Raw genomic sequence first — 13,877 nt, 5'->3', positions numbered from 1 at the left:
AAACTGTCTTTATCTCAACCCATGAGTTTTCTCACTTTCACCCTTCTGATTCTCTCCCCCATGCTACCAAGGGGGAGTGAGCGAGCGGCTGTGTGGTGCCTAGTTGCTGGCTGGGGTTAAACCACGATACAAAGCAAATTGCTTTGTCCACTTTTTTTCAGCACTTTCAGTAGTTTCATAGGCTATCAAGATCAAGAGTAGAAGAAATAAAAGTCTTTAAGTCTTAAATATAGTTTCTTCTTGGGTTACTTAGACACTTAAATACAGATTTGTAGATGCTTCAAGACTTCGGAACCAGCCCCGCAAAAAGACTTCCATGCCTAACTTTTACTGAAATTCACAGGAGTTAGACAGATGCCTGGCTAACTTGGGTGATAAGCGGCGAGAACATAATTCCTACTGAGCTGCAATGAAATTCAGGCTCCCAAATAATTTAATCCAATATTCACACCATCTCCTACAAGTTTACCTTCAATGGAGCAACCGCTGTATGAAGGCATGGTACTGTATGCAGGAATGATAAAAAACAGACATTCTGTCACTCGGGGCTGATAGCTGCTGCCTCTCTCTGAAGTCAACAAGATGCCCTAGGAGCTAGGCATGAACAGATAATGTTCTGAATAGAACACTTAGGTGCTTTGGAAATCTTTTACTATATATCAACAGGCAGAGCTCAAAAATAAATAAAGACAGTCTTACTGAGAAATTATCAGCTTTAACAAACTGGTTTGAGCGCATGCATTCTGGCAGGCTGGTGAAACTTGTTTGCCTCCTCTATTTTTAAGGACTTCCTACTGCCTATTCCCTTTTTGCCAGGAGTTCAGACATTGAGTAGGAACACTTTGTTCTGGGTGCTGCTTTCCAAAATACTTGTTGGAGAGCACACAACAAAAATATTTTACCACAGGTGAAAACAAATATCCCTAAATAGCAATTACAAACAACTACTTAGCTTTTTGAAACATTTTGGTTGTGTGTTTGTGTGTTTCCTCTCTTTTTTTAGACACTCAGTAATAATTTGTTAAACAAATTATTTTAGAAAACATAATAAACATTAAGTATGCATCAAAGGCATCTGGAAGTGCTATGCACTGCACACAGAAACAGTGGGATTAATCTATGCATATTCAGCACTGGAGGTTGTTCTCTTTCTAAAAGTTTTACATTAGCAACCCAAACACACAATCCAGGTCAGGAACATGCTTAAACAAAAGAGATGGACTGGCAATAGAATTTTAGAGCCAGGGCATTTTGGAAATCCCATGAAACATTGCTATCATCTTTGGCACTTAAATCCCAGTGAATACCTGGCCCATTTTCAGATCTATCTATCTCAGCTGTTTTGGGGGATGTAACAGAGGTGCCCAGGTCAGGGCTGATGACAGAGGAGTCACGAGCTGGTCACATTCCTAGCTCAGGCCAGTGCTGATTACACTGTCAAACAATCTAAAGTACAGCAAGAATTTTCTTGCTGTTTTATACGTAAAGAATACAGTTGCCACACAGGGTTACTAGGACCAAATGAAAGCAGAATATCAACACAGAAAAAGGAAATTTCTGGGGAGGAACATGGCTCAGACTCTTAAAAGATGCAAGTACTACCAGTACTGCTTGGACCAAGCACTCTATGTCCTCATTGCTAATTTTTGGTGCTGGAAAAAACCATGCATATTATCCTATTCTGAAAATTATTTTGTTTTCATGCATATACCGTACATGCGTGGGTAATACAAGTTTGCTCAGAAAGGCTTCGTACCTGACACAGAACAGGAGGAGGAAGAAGGTAGACCAGAGTTTTGCTGCTTCAACGAATCTTTCTTTCCTCTTCATTTCCCAGCAGAGTCTTTCCCCACTGAAGAACGGAGAGTACCGAAGTACTTGTTTTCAAATGTTACATGACAGATGGGTTTCTATGCTTGAAAATGGTTGTATTCGTGGTGCAATAAGCCTACTTCAAAACTGTGGGACTCAATGCCTGAGGTGTTTTACGTTCACATGTGAAAAAGAAATTCAGGTTCCAAAGAACTTGTAGTTAACGAAAAAATAAATTTAAAAGACTGAATTTGGACAAAAAAGGGTCCCTGTAACAGATACAAACAAGAATATAATTTTTTAAAAAAAAAGTTTGCATAGTTTCACATGTAGTTTGTTAAAGCAAATCCCATTATTTTTAGGGGAGGCTTCACCTCAAATAGCTCTAGGTGAGATCTGAGGCATTTCAGAGTTGTAATGGATGCTAAGGAAGGGAGGCAGTCCCATCCAGTACCTAACACAAGTGCAGCAAGCTGTGTCTGGCAGCGTCTGTCCACCTGTCTGTCTGTCTGTCTGCTATGGCAGGAATTTTAATCTTAGTCTTACAGTGTCACCTCACCTTGCGTTTTCTTTCATGCTTATTGTGACCTGTTACTGCTTTAGTAATGTAGATTGCAAGACTTCTGTTGACACATCCTGAGGGTTGGAAAGTTCCACACTTCTCCTGTAAAAGCATGACTTCACAGCTCTTAAAATATGTTTCCCACATTTTTTGTTTCATAGTTTCTACAAATTAAAATAACTCCACCAATATTTGCTTGTTATATGACTAATTGCTGGTTTCCTTGCGTTTGCCTGTCTGTTAACCCCTGGATAATTCAACTGCTGTGTCCAAACACTTCTCTGTGATGGTCCAGACACTGTGGCATATTTTGTGCTACAGAAACATGTTGCAGCAAGAAAAATCGACTACAGTCAACTACAGTTCAGCCCACAGAGCCTCACAGGTACTAATAGTTTGTTGACATGTCATAATATTGCAATGTAAGACAAAAAGTCCTTTGACTTTGTAAGTGGTAAATGTTACAATAGATTGGATATGACAAGCACCACTTGCAGGACTCTAGTAAAATATAAGCAGGGTGACAGATCATCTGCACGTATGTAGCAAAAATGCTGCATATCTAACAAGCATTCACGAGTGTAACCCTTTCATCAGGCTTAACTGTATTTTACCGCCACTGAAAGCTGGGATGCAGGAAGAAAGTATTAGCAGTCAGAGCTTTTTCTGCAATTTGTCATGCATGTCAACACAGTGAAAGACATGCTTGAGCTGGCAGTGACAGTGCAATTGAACAGATAGCACAAGACATGCCCTTCACTTTGCTGACATACACTCAACATACGTCGGAACACCACTCAGTAGAAGCAATTTCTGTCCTTGAGCGCTCCCAAGGAAGGGACGTGTTTCTCGTCTGGCACCTGTGCTGCTCTCCAGGCTCCAGCTCCTGATTAACAGAACGTGAGCAGCAGTCACAGCTCCGGTCTTTGCCTGTGCTGGAAGTTTAGTGTGAGATGAAAAACATTTTCAATTCATATGAGTAATGAACATTACAAATTAGACTCAGATCAATTATTAAATGAAGATCATTATGAAATATTAAAAGGAAGCTATTATACATAATGTAGCTGTCACAGATTAAAAATCGGCATTCATGTAATATCCTTCTCTGCCTGATAATGTATTTGGATATCTAATGTGTTTAAAAGGAGTGCAAAAAGTAAAGATAAGTCGGAGGGAGGTGCATCTATTAAAACAAGAACTGGACTTGCTAATGACTTCTGCAAAAGGGAGTTTTCTTCTGTCTTCGATATAGTTTATCTCTGGTCTATAGTGAGGACATGGAGGACACATCATCTCAGGCCTGGGTACTGCTGTCATTATTACTGTCTTTGAAGACACTACTTTATTGTACACGTTCAGGGAGAACACAAATTTTGATTTAACATCTAGCCCTGTCACTTGTGTGAAGTCCTGGTGACTACAGAGTGGTTTTGTACTAATAAAATGAAGTTGCTGGTTGGCTGGGGGTTTGTCGTGACAGAAGGTACAAGTAGTAGAGTCACTTCTAAAGCCCTGCTGTGCTGAGATATTTTGCATTGCATCTGATGAGTCAGTGGTGCAGCTTTCTCTCCATGCTTGATGTGCTGAGGACTTGATGCTGTTACAAAACCTCATTAAATTCACCTCAGAGTTAGAGATGGTTGAAAAAAAGAGGAATCATTGATAGAGCAGTTCTCACATCATAAAATACTGGTTCCAGGGAAATGAGACATTCTGGGGAATTTTGTTGGTCCTTGTGAAATTTACAGTGGGAATCAGGCAGGTAAAGCTGGCCAAAGGACAGGATGCCTGGTTCTCCTTGGGCCTCCTGTGCCTCCTGACTCACCAGGTGGTGAGGCAACTGTCTTATCTGACGGCACCCCACTTTCCTCCTGGGCTGGGGGAGTCCTGTCCTCAAAGCTGGGGTGCAGTTTTCCCAGCATGCCAGCACCGAGGAGGACACACTGGCTTCTGTGTCCTGCTGACTGAGGCCAGGAGTTGTCACCAGGGAGAAGGGTCAGGTGGAGAAGAGGCAATGGGGGATGAGGTCCCAAGGCACTGCAACCTGTCCAGGAGGAAGGGGTGGGAGACCAGCGGCTTGCTCATGTGCTATGACAGGGGCAGAAAGGGAGCAGAAATCCGGGCTGCAGTGAGAGGCCACTGGCCCTTTGCACCACGCAGTGGGGTGCCCGGGGCAGGGCAGGAAGCCCATTGGATAGACGGAGGGGGAGATTATATTTAGCTTCAAGAAAAACAAAATGTTTAGCAACCTGTCCTCTAAGGTTATTTCCATATTTCCAAAACAAAATCTGTTGGGAAGTCAGCACATTTCAGGATTTTGCTTTTTTGTCGGTACTGGGGAGGGAAGCTTAAAAATCACAAGTTGTTTTTTTTGTTTTTCATCAGAATGGACTTTTCCTATTTATCTCTGCTCTAGTGTTAACAGCTTATGTTTGTTTTTTGTTTTTATTTTGGAGACTCCCATTACAACAACCCCTGTTGGCCAAGAAGCCATTAGATATTTGTATGTTAACACATGCGGGTATTTTGATGCTTCAGGAGGCAAGGCTGCATTCTGCAGCGTTACCCTGTGAGAAAGGAAACTTTTGAGGCACTTGTGTTTGTTTTTGTGGTCTATTTTTGTGTGTGCTAGAAGGAATGACACCCTCAACCTTGAGTTCCAAGATATTATTGGTTGAAACCAGATACTTAAGAACATTATTGTATAATACTGAATACTAAATAATATTTGGTTTATGTATTTATAAACTATAAGGTCACAGATTTTTGGGTAATAGTAAATGATTAAACTTCTTCTGAAAAAAAAAAAGTCTTTCCTGGAGGTTGGAAAATCTCCTTTGAAGCCTTTTCTATCTCTTGAGTAAATATGTGCAGTTATAATTAGTCAGTTTTGTTAAACACGTATTATGTAACCAAAAACCTGGAACAACTCCAATACCATTTCTCTCTATTGTGTAAATATGTAATTAGGCAAGATTTTTTCCAGTGCTGCTGCTGATTACATTTTCCTCGGTCATGCAAGAATGTTTGTTTTCTGCTCTCAGTCATACCACAATCCAAGCTCTACAACAAGCCCTGACGCAGCATATTACCTTTCCACTCCCAATTACTAGTTCTTTGCCCCCTATTAATTTATTTGGGTGACTCCTTCTTTTAAATGGGACAAACCCCATGTGAAATCTGATATAAAATATCAATCTAAGAGAAGATTAGGGACTCATAACGGCACTAAGCATAGGGAAGTTTTTCCATCATGTGGGGCTAGTCAGAGGGGAATAGCCCAGAAGACCAGATGATTCCGTTTCCGAGCATGCCACTGGCACCCAGCCATGTGGTGCCACTTTGCATATTTCCTCTGCTGAGAGGATGCAGGATGCAATAGGTGCTGTGGCTGTGCTTCAGGAGTGCTTGAGGAAAACAATGCAGAGGTTGTAGCTCCTGCCTCTTGCAGCCCTCACGACCAGAAAAATACAGACACTTTTGTGTAAGCTTTGTGACACTGCTGATAGCATGTCCTAGAGTAGGAAAAACTGGCAAAGATGACTGACGGGAGCCTGTCAGCACAGGACAGATACCAGTTTGCTTTAGCTCTGGCATAATTTTTTTGTGATTTTGCCAAGAGCTTTCTAATAGTGGATTTTCATGTTTAGAAATATTTTTGAAGATGTGTGAGTAATTTTGAGGATTCACAGGGCTTAGGCAGCATTTTTATTATTTTTGGCTTTGATTGTATTTCCCCAAGAAGCTGTGACTGTTAACTATTGTTTTGAAAGACCTTTAACATTCAGGAGGCAGCTAGAGATTTTTAAAAACATAATTAACATTTTAGTGAACTTCTGAAATAATTCAGGCATATATGAAATTAAGGACTACATTTTAGTGAACTTCTGAAATAATTCAGGCATATATGAACCATTAAGGACTCAGTGGAAGGGAATCTATCACCACCCACCAGTGAAACAGAGCAGTGTCATGCTCCTACAGTGTATTTTAAATGGCTGTTCTTAGACTGGTTGTCATTCTCATTTCTGTTGCCCCATAAATAAACAATACTACTACTTTTTATGGTGAATGCCTCTATATAATATTAAAATCAGCTCACTTCCTGAAGATCAAGAAGTTAGAAGGCATTATATATATATGTTTTGAAAAAGTAGAGCTGTTGCTTCAGAGAACTGCAGAAAATTAAGGCTTATCTCAGCAATAAAGTTGATCTTTAAAAACAAAATTATTAAACTTTCATAGATTTGTGGTACTTCAGGTATAAAGCAGCATTTTTTCTTTAAAAGAAAACCATCCACCCCTAATCTATTACAATTTTTTGAGCATATGAAAATAATTGAGGTTAGTAGGAAAAAGGTTTATGTAAATTGCAAAGACTTAAAAAGCCAATAATAAAGTTCATTAAAAGACTCTATGAAGTCATCCCATGGTGAGAAATGTACCTTCAATGCCTTAAAAATGGCTGAGCTATGAAAGGACATCTACACAGTCCATTTTTTTAAATTATGGAAAGCTAACATCAGACTGTGGCAAGATGTTCTACAAGATCAATTGTTTAATTATTAGTTGTATTAATAGGAAAACACTATAAATCTATTACATTAAGTATTACAAGAATGAAGTAAAGCAGTAGTGAGGCTGAAGAGAAAAATACTGAAAGTTTCCTAGGACACACAATTATTTCAACTAATCAGTGCTACTGAGGACTGAAACTCATCAGGTCTTAAAAAAGAAAAGAAGTTTCCAACTTTGATTCACTGCTGATGTCTGCCCATTGTCATGTACAACAAAGACAGCAATCTGAGTTACCCATGCATTTCATTGCCTTCCAATTTAATTGTACGAGTTGTGGTTGTCATTGTGGGAAGTCCAATGGTATCCTTGCTCACTGTGCAAAGATAATCCAACAGCAGACAGAAAGTTAAGTGGAGGACACAAAATGTAGAGGAGGTATACCATTACACAAGCCTATATGGCTCTAAGGCAATCTCATTTCTGTCTCTTTCTCCTTAGCATGTAATAAACAAACGAACTGTCCCAGAGCAGCTTTTTGTAATCCCCAGTTTTTTGGATTTCAAGCACAATCTATACTTCTTTATTTGGAGAGATGGGTTTTCAGAAAGCCACAATTAGATAAAGTTGGTTTTTTTATTCTCCAACTCCATATTCTGGCTCAGCTCTTTGAGTGACCCTATAGGTACACATGTACAGCAGGAGGGGGAAGCGAAGCCAGGGCAGAAACTGCACGAGCTTTGGGACTTCCCGGCTGTGCCGATCTGCACTGTAGTGGCTGGATGTCTTACTATTTGCAGAAGAATGACGTTACAATAATAAAAATTACACAAGTTAAAAGAGAAGGGGAAAGGCAAAGTGATTCACTTGTCTTTCTGAGGTGCGTGTTTTTGGAGCCCAGGGAAGCAGCACATTCACACACCTGTTCCAGGCCTTTTGGACTGAAACCCCAGGAGGATCCTTGTCCATCCCATCTGCTCTCTTCCGCTTTCTTCATAATCAATATATTCTTACTGTCAGAGAAAGTGTGAAAAAAGCTGCCCTGCATTAACTGTCTTGAGAGCTTAAGGCAGTTTCGTTACTTGAACTGAGCAATTCACCTTAAAATAACAGTATGACTTTTCCCCAGAGAGATGAAAACCAAAGCCTGATCTGTCATCACTGATAAAAGCAGAACTTTGTCAGTCAGTCAGCAAAGACCTCAGGGTGAAGGGAATTAATGGGATTTATTAATGTGTTGCTGTTGCCTGAACATGTGCGCTATATAGCTGTTGAATTAAAACTTGCCACAGCATTCTTGCAGAGTGATGCTTTTTGTTGTATTTTGTTATCTACTGTTAAAATCTTAAAAAGAAAAAATCATTAATTGCACTGAAAATAAGTCTGCTCATTAAGAAAGGCTGAAACCATGAACATCAAGTGAGCATTCACCTAATCTTTATTCATATTTGGGATAACAACATATGTCTGATTCAAGATAGTATAGATAACTGCAGCTGATTAAATTATTTCTTTTTTCCCCCATACTTATTGGTTCATAGTACTGAAAGGTCACTTCATATCATAGCTATTTTTGCTAATATAAAAAATGTGAAAATGCTCTTCTATCTAAAACAAAAAATAGAGCTTAGCATAGAAATTGTTTACATACAGGTACTTCTGTGTCTTAATAATTCTGTTTCCAAATGCTTCAAAGTGCAGCAAACTCCACCAGAACTGCATGACTTATATGACCAAAACTGATGTCAAAAGTTGTCTTCTAACCCTATGGTGTGACTTTATTCATCTGAATTATTCAGGGCATACCTATGAATAAGAAATACTTTTTTCACAAGATGAAATGAGTTCATAAATGTATCTAATTATTAACCATGAAGAAATGTAATGTGCAGTATTCTACGTCATGGATAAATTATCAAGTCGCAGAGAATACATTTTCATGTTCCATGTCATTCAGATTTCCTCTTTTCTTTCAAAGTGTCAGAAGACTTTTGTGACAAAGCTGTAGTTCAGAATTTTTCCACGTATAAAGAAAATAAGAACTGTACACACATGTGAGACACTTCAGTCTCATGAGAAGAAATTCTTGCAGGATTTCCTGGACAGGATCAAGAACTACTGGAAATATTCAGTGATAGTAGTGGAAGTCTCATGAGAACAGATTGCCGGGTACGCTGTTTTAAATAAACTTTGGATTGAAACTAAACTTTGGGGTGAGTGTCTGAACAGGTTTATTATCTCTATACATACTTCACACTTAATCAGAAAGGTCTATAAATAGCTTCATAAGATACTATGATATAAAAAATCATGTCCTGATCTTAAGAAATGTGAATCCTACAGCTGGTCCTTGTTCAGGCTAATAGTTCTACTGGATTTAATTTTAAGGACAGCCAGTCAGTGCTATGGATCAGTGAAACACAGAAAATAATCTCTACCCTTTTTAGTAAGTCACCTCTATCCATAAGATCTTGACACCCCTTGCCATTAAAAGGGCTCTGCAAACATTGAATATGGGGCTGATCCTGTACACAGGTACATATCCCATATGCTTGCAAACTTCCTGGAGAATTGTAGTGTGATTGCTCATGCAGGTAAAGCTGAGTACTTTTGAAATGCCTGCAAATAAAAGGCTACAAATGGCCTTTTACTTACTTCTTTTAGAAGAAAATTAATATATTCACAGCTTCTAATCAGCCTACAGTTGTAGAAACTTATAGAATATAAAATAAAATCATTTCATCCTGTGTTCTCTCTTGCAGCATGCATCAGAGAAGATCCATTTCTCCATCAGGAAGAGCTTCGTGCTCCTGTAGGTATTTACAGGAGGGAGGTGTCAGTGCTTTGCTCTCCCTGCCATGTCTCTGAGACCGTGCTACAGCTGGTGGCAGCGCCTGCTCCTGATTCAGGGACCTGGTGTGGGCTCCACCTTGCTGCTGGATGCACTGGCAATGCATCTGGTGAGCAGATGCTGTAACTTTTAAAAAGGGTAGCAGATGATGGTGTGCTCTTCTGCCCAAACAGGAGGCACTATAACATCAAGGGTATCTGAACGAGGCAGGTACTCCACCTCTCCTGGCCCTGAAATAGCCCTGGCTTTATCCACAAAATATAGCTCTCATTCTGCTGTTTGTGATTTCCAAAAAGTCAGTGCAATAATTTAAGTTGCCGCCATTCACTTGTTAGGATTAAACCTCGTGTCCAGAGGAGGCTTTGCCAGACAGGGCGGCTGCCCAGGGTGCCCAGCTCCACGGCCGGGGCTGGCTATCCATACGGATACAGGCTCCAGCCTCAAGCCTGATGTTTCCAGTTGCCTTGTGGGCTGGCACAACCTACTCAGTAGATTGCTTCTGGCACCATTATATTCCACCAGGACACTGAAATCAAGTAACTAGAAGGAAATTCAAGACTAAGGAGATGAAATTCCCGGAAGCTGGCACACAGCAGTGGGACTCACAGGAGGTAAAAAATAGTCCTGTCTTCTGCCATTGCCAGCACTTAGTACAAGCCACATTTTTTTTAACTGATCCTTCCTTCAGTGCTGTCGTGGTTTAACACACACCATATCATCTCCCCACATGGCCACTTACCCACACAAGCCTTAACAGGGACAAATCTGTCACCCCAAGCAAAAGTCTATAAATTAACTGAAATGCTACTTGAATAAACTGGGAAAGGAGATTAACAGAGGCACTGATCTTGTCGTTTCTGTTGTGAAGTGGTGGGGTGCTGCTCACATTTGCGTGTAAATAGCTAGCTCCATTGTACAGATTTGGGGGTTTTATTGACCTCCAAGAAAATGCTGTTGATCAGAGTTGTGGAAAATATGTGAATTATAATCACATGAAAATTCTCTGGAAAAGGATAAAAACTGGAAAGCTCTTTCCAAAAACCCAAGTTCCAGAATAATGAGGTAAAATTATATCTGTAATTAAATGTAGACAATGTGGTCTCAGGAGAAAACCCCAAAAGTTTATATTCCTTATAAAGATCATCTAAAGTTGATGAGAGAACTGAAGTATCAACCTGTGGTCTGTAACAAAGGCAAATATAAAAACAGTGTATTTTTAACTGGAACAGCATATTTAGGATGGAAGCAGAATAGATCTTTACTGGAACAAGAAAGAAATGTACAACTTAAATAAAACACAGATGTGTTTTTGTCACAGGTGGGAAGATATGTATTAAGAGTCTTGTAGTATGTGTATTACCATGATATCAACTAATCATTAAGTAAATTACCTGATTGGTTTAAAGCCACACTTATATTTAGTTCTAATATTTATTTCAAATTATATGTACTAATTAGTTTATGCAAAACAGATACTAGGAAATACATGAAAAGAAGAAAAGGCTTCTACGGAGAGATTTTTTAAGACACTGCAGGCAGTTTGTGACTCCATTTCCCCATGCTGTGAGTTGCATATGGGTTTCTCCTCTCTTCTTTTTTTTTAATAGATTCTTGTGCTGAAACCCAGCATAACCTAGATTTGAACAGGAGCAGGTGTTTGGGCTGTAGCATTCTCCTGCCTGTTTTGCTGTCCTTTTTATCACTCTGGGGTGAGATACTGGATGTTTTACTTCAGAAACTTATCCGCAGCACAAGACAGCTTGTATTTCCTATCTTCTCTGTCTCTTCCATTTAGGACCACAGTAATACATTCAGATTAATTTGTAATCTTCAATGGCAGTTTAATTTAAAAATTTATGCAAGTATCAACTGAATATTTGCATGAGATAATAAAATTACTTCTATAATCCTTCAAGACTCCATTATGGCCTACTTGCCAGTTAGGCTTTAACTGGGGGAAATCCCCCGATGCTCCTACAGAGGATAAGGTGTTAAATTTTCAAGGCTATTCTGTTAAGTAAGAAACCTTGACATCGGGAGGAATGACATGCAAAACATTTGCTAACTCTACTTTTCACATTGATTTTGATATTAATGATAAAAGCTTTCCAAGAGATTGGCTAAGAATTGATGAAAATTGAGTTGGAGACCAAAGTCCAGGCACGACGTCACTCACTTGCAGCACCATGGGCCGTAGGGCTGAGGAGATGCAAGGAAGTGAAGAGGCAGAGAGGAGCTGGTGAGAGCAGGGGGTCCTGTGGGCTCAAGGTGTCAGTAAGTTTGCTAAGACAAGTGGACGTAATTCACTATTAGTAAGAATTAGTAAAAAATAAGGGGGTTTTGAGACTAAGTCTGTAAAGGGGGTAGATTTGTGTGTGTGTTTTACTATACTGAGACCTTTTGTACTTCAAAGAGGAATGTGTGGGGCAATGGAATAGCCTCATAAAGAGTTTATGACCTTCTCCTATTACAATGTCACCGTAAAATTTCTTGTATCCTTATGGGACTCATGACATTTATATTGTACTATAATTCTGCACCCACTTTCGGGTATTTCATTCACTTTGGTGAATTTTATTCACAGAACCGAGGAAGAAAACCCACGTGCTCCTAGCTATTTTAAATATAACATAGGTAGACTGATTATAAACATCTTTTCCATGTGATGTTCCTTACGCCTTGCACATAAGCTGCTTGCAATTTTATCTCATAAGGCATGGTCCTAGGAAATAGTTAGTGCTTCGAGGGGCAAAACAAGTCAGAGTTCCCTGAAGTCCTGACAGCCAGGAGATGGGTAGTCCTGCGATCTCCTGCCTCCCAAACCACCTGTCGGAGGACCACTCAATGGAGAGAGCGGTCTTCACACCTGCTGAAACTCCAGCGTCTCTCACAGCCTGACAGGCTGAGCTCCTGATGCCATTAGTCGTTCTCCCCCTCTTGATCTTCTCTCTCTCCTTAAAGTAAAAGCTTAAACAGTAATAGCCCTTGAAAAGATTCACCCTTACAGTGCCTATGTGTTCACATACACTTAAGCTTATATGCAGTGTAAAGCAAAAATGCCAGCAGTTAAAACCTGTTATCTGAAAGGTGGAAAAAAAAAGTTTTACAGTGATGTTTGTTCTGTAGAAAATTCACAAATTTTTTTTTGCTACCACCTCTTAAACAAACTTCTTGGTGCCTCTTAAAACTCTTTGGACTATTGCTACGAGCAGTATTGCTTAATACATCATACATTAAGGAGCAAAACCTCATGTGAAAACACAACCCCATTTAGATTATGCTTTCATGCATCAGAAAAATTATTTTAAAAGCTTTTTGAGCCCCTTCTGAGAATTGATTTGATTCCCACATCATTTTGCTCAGAAGTGCAATCAAAATCTCTTAAGAACAGGGCACAGTCTAATTGGCATACTTAAAAATTCTTAATTGTGACTAGGAGACGGCAGTGCATTTTCAGAATATGGTTTCAAAGAAAGAATTTTTTTTTCTTCAAGAACCATTACAGTGGTTAGTTATTTCTTTGGAAACTTTAACAGTTCAACTTCAAACTTGAGTTTTTCAAGATTAAATTGTTCTCTTGCCCCAGAAGATATAAATTACTAATGTTTAACTCAGAAGATAGAAAAACCTTGCTGCTTTGTGTGTTCTTGAATGTTTCGGTGGGCACAGTGCATAGCAGGTTTCAGGAAAGCACTTATGTTCTTGTTTTCCATGAATAATAGTATTGAGAATAGGACTGAAAACCTCAGTCTTCTGACTTTCACAGTATCTCCATTCACAGTCAGAACAACACACTTACTACTGTAAGGGTAGCGATGCACAGCCAATTTCATCGTGCTATTTTGGGCATTCGTTTATCTGTAAAGTCAGATTTTCTTATTGCCGTGGGAGGCCTCCACCTCAGATACCTTCAGTTGTATGAAGGTCCTGTACCCTGTACAGGCCAGTGCCCCTGCACTCGGCACTGGTGAGGCTGCACCTCGAATACTGTGTTCAGTTTTGGGCCCCTCACTACAAGAAGGACGTCGAGGTGCTGGAGCATGTCCAGAGAAGGGCAACAAAGCTGGTGAAGGGTCTGGAGATCAAGTCTGATGAGGAGCGGCTGAGGGAACTGGGGTTGTTTAGCCTGGAGAA

Source organism: Aptenodytes forsteri, unplaced genomic scaffold (genome assembly GCF_000699145.1).
Source record: "Aptenodytes forsteri isolate BGI_AS27 unplaced genomic scaffold, ASM69914v1 Scaffold309, whole genome shotgun sequence".
NCBI lineage: Eukaryota > Metazoa > Chordata > Aves > Sphenisciformes > Spheniscidae > Aptenodytes > Aptenodytes forsteri.
The sequence above is the reverse complement of the archived record's forward strand: the minus strand, read 5'-3'. Positions refer to the sequence as shown.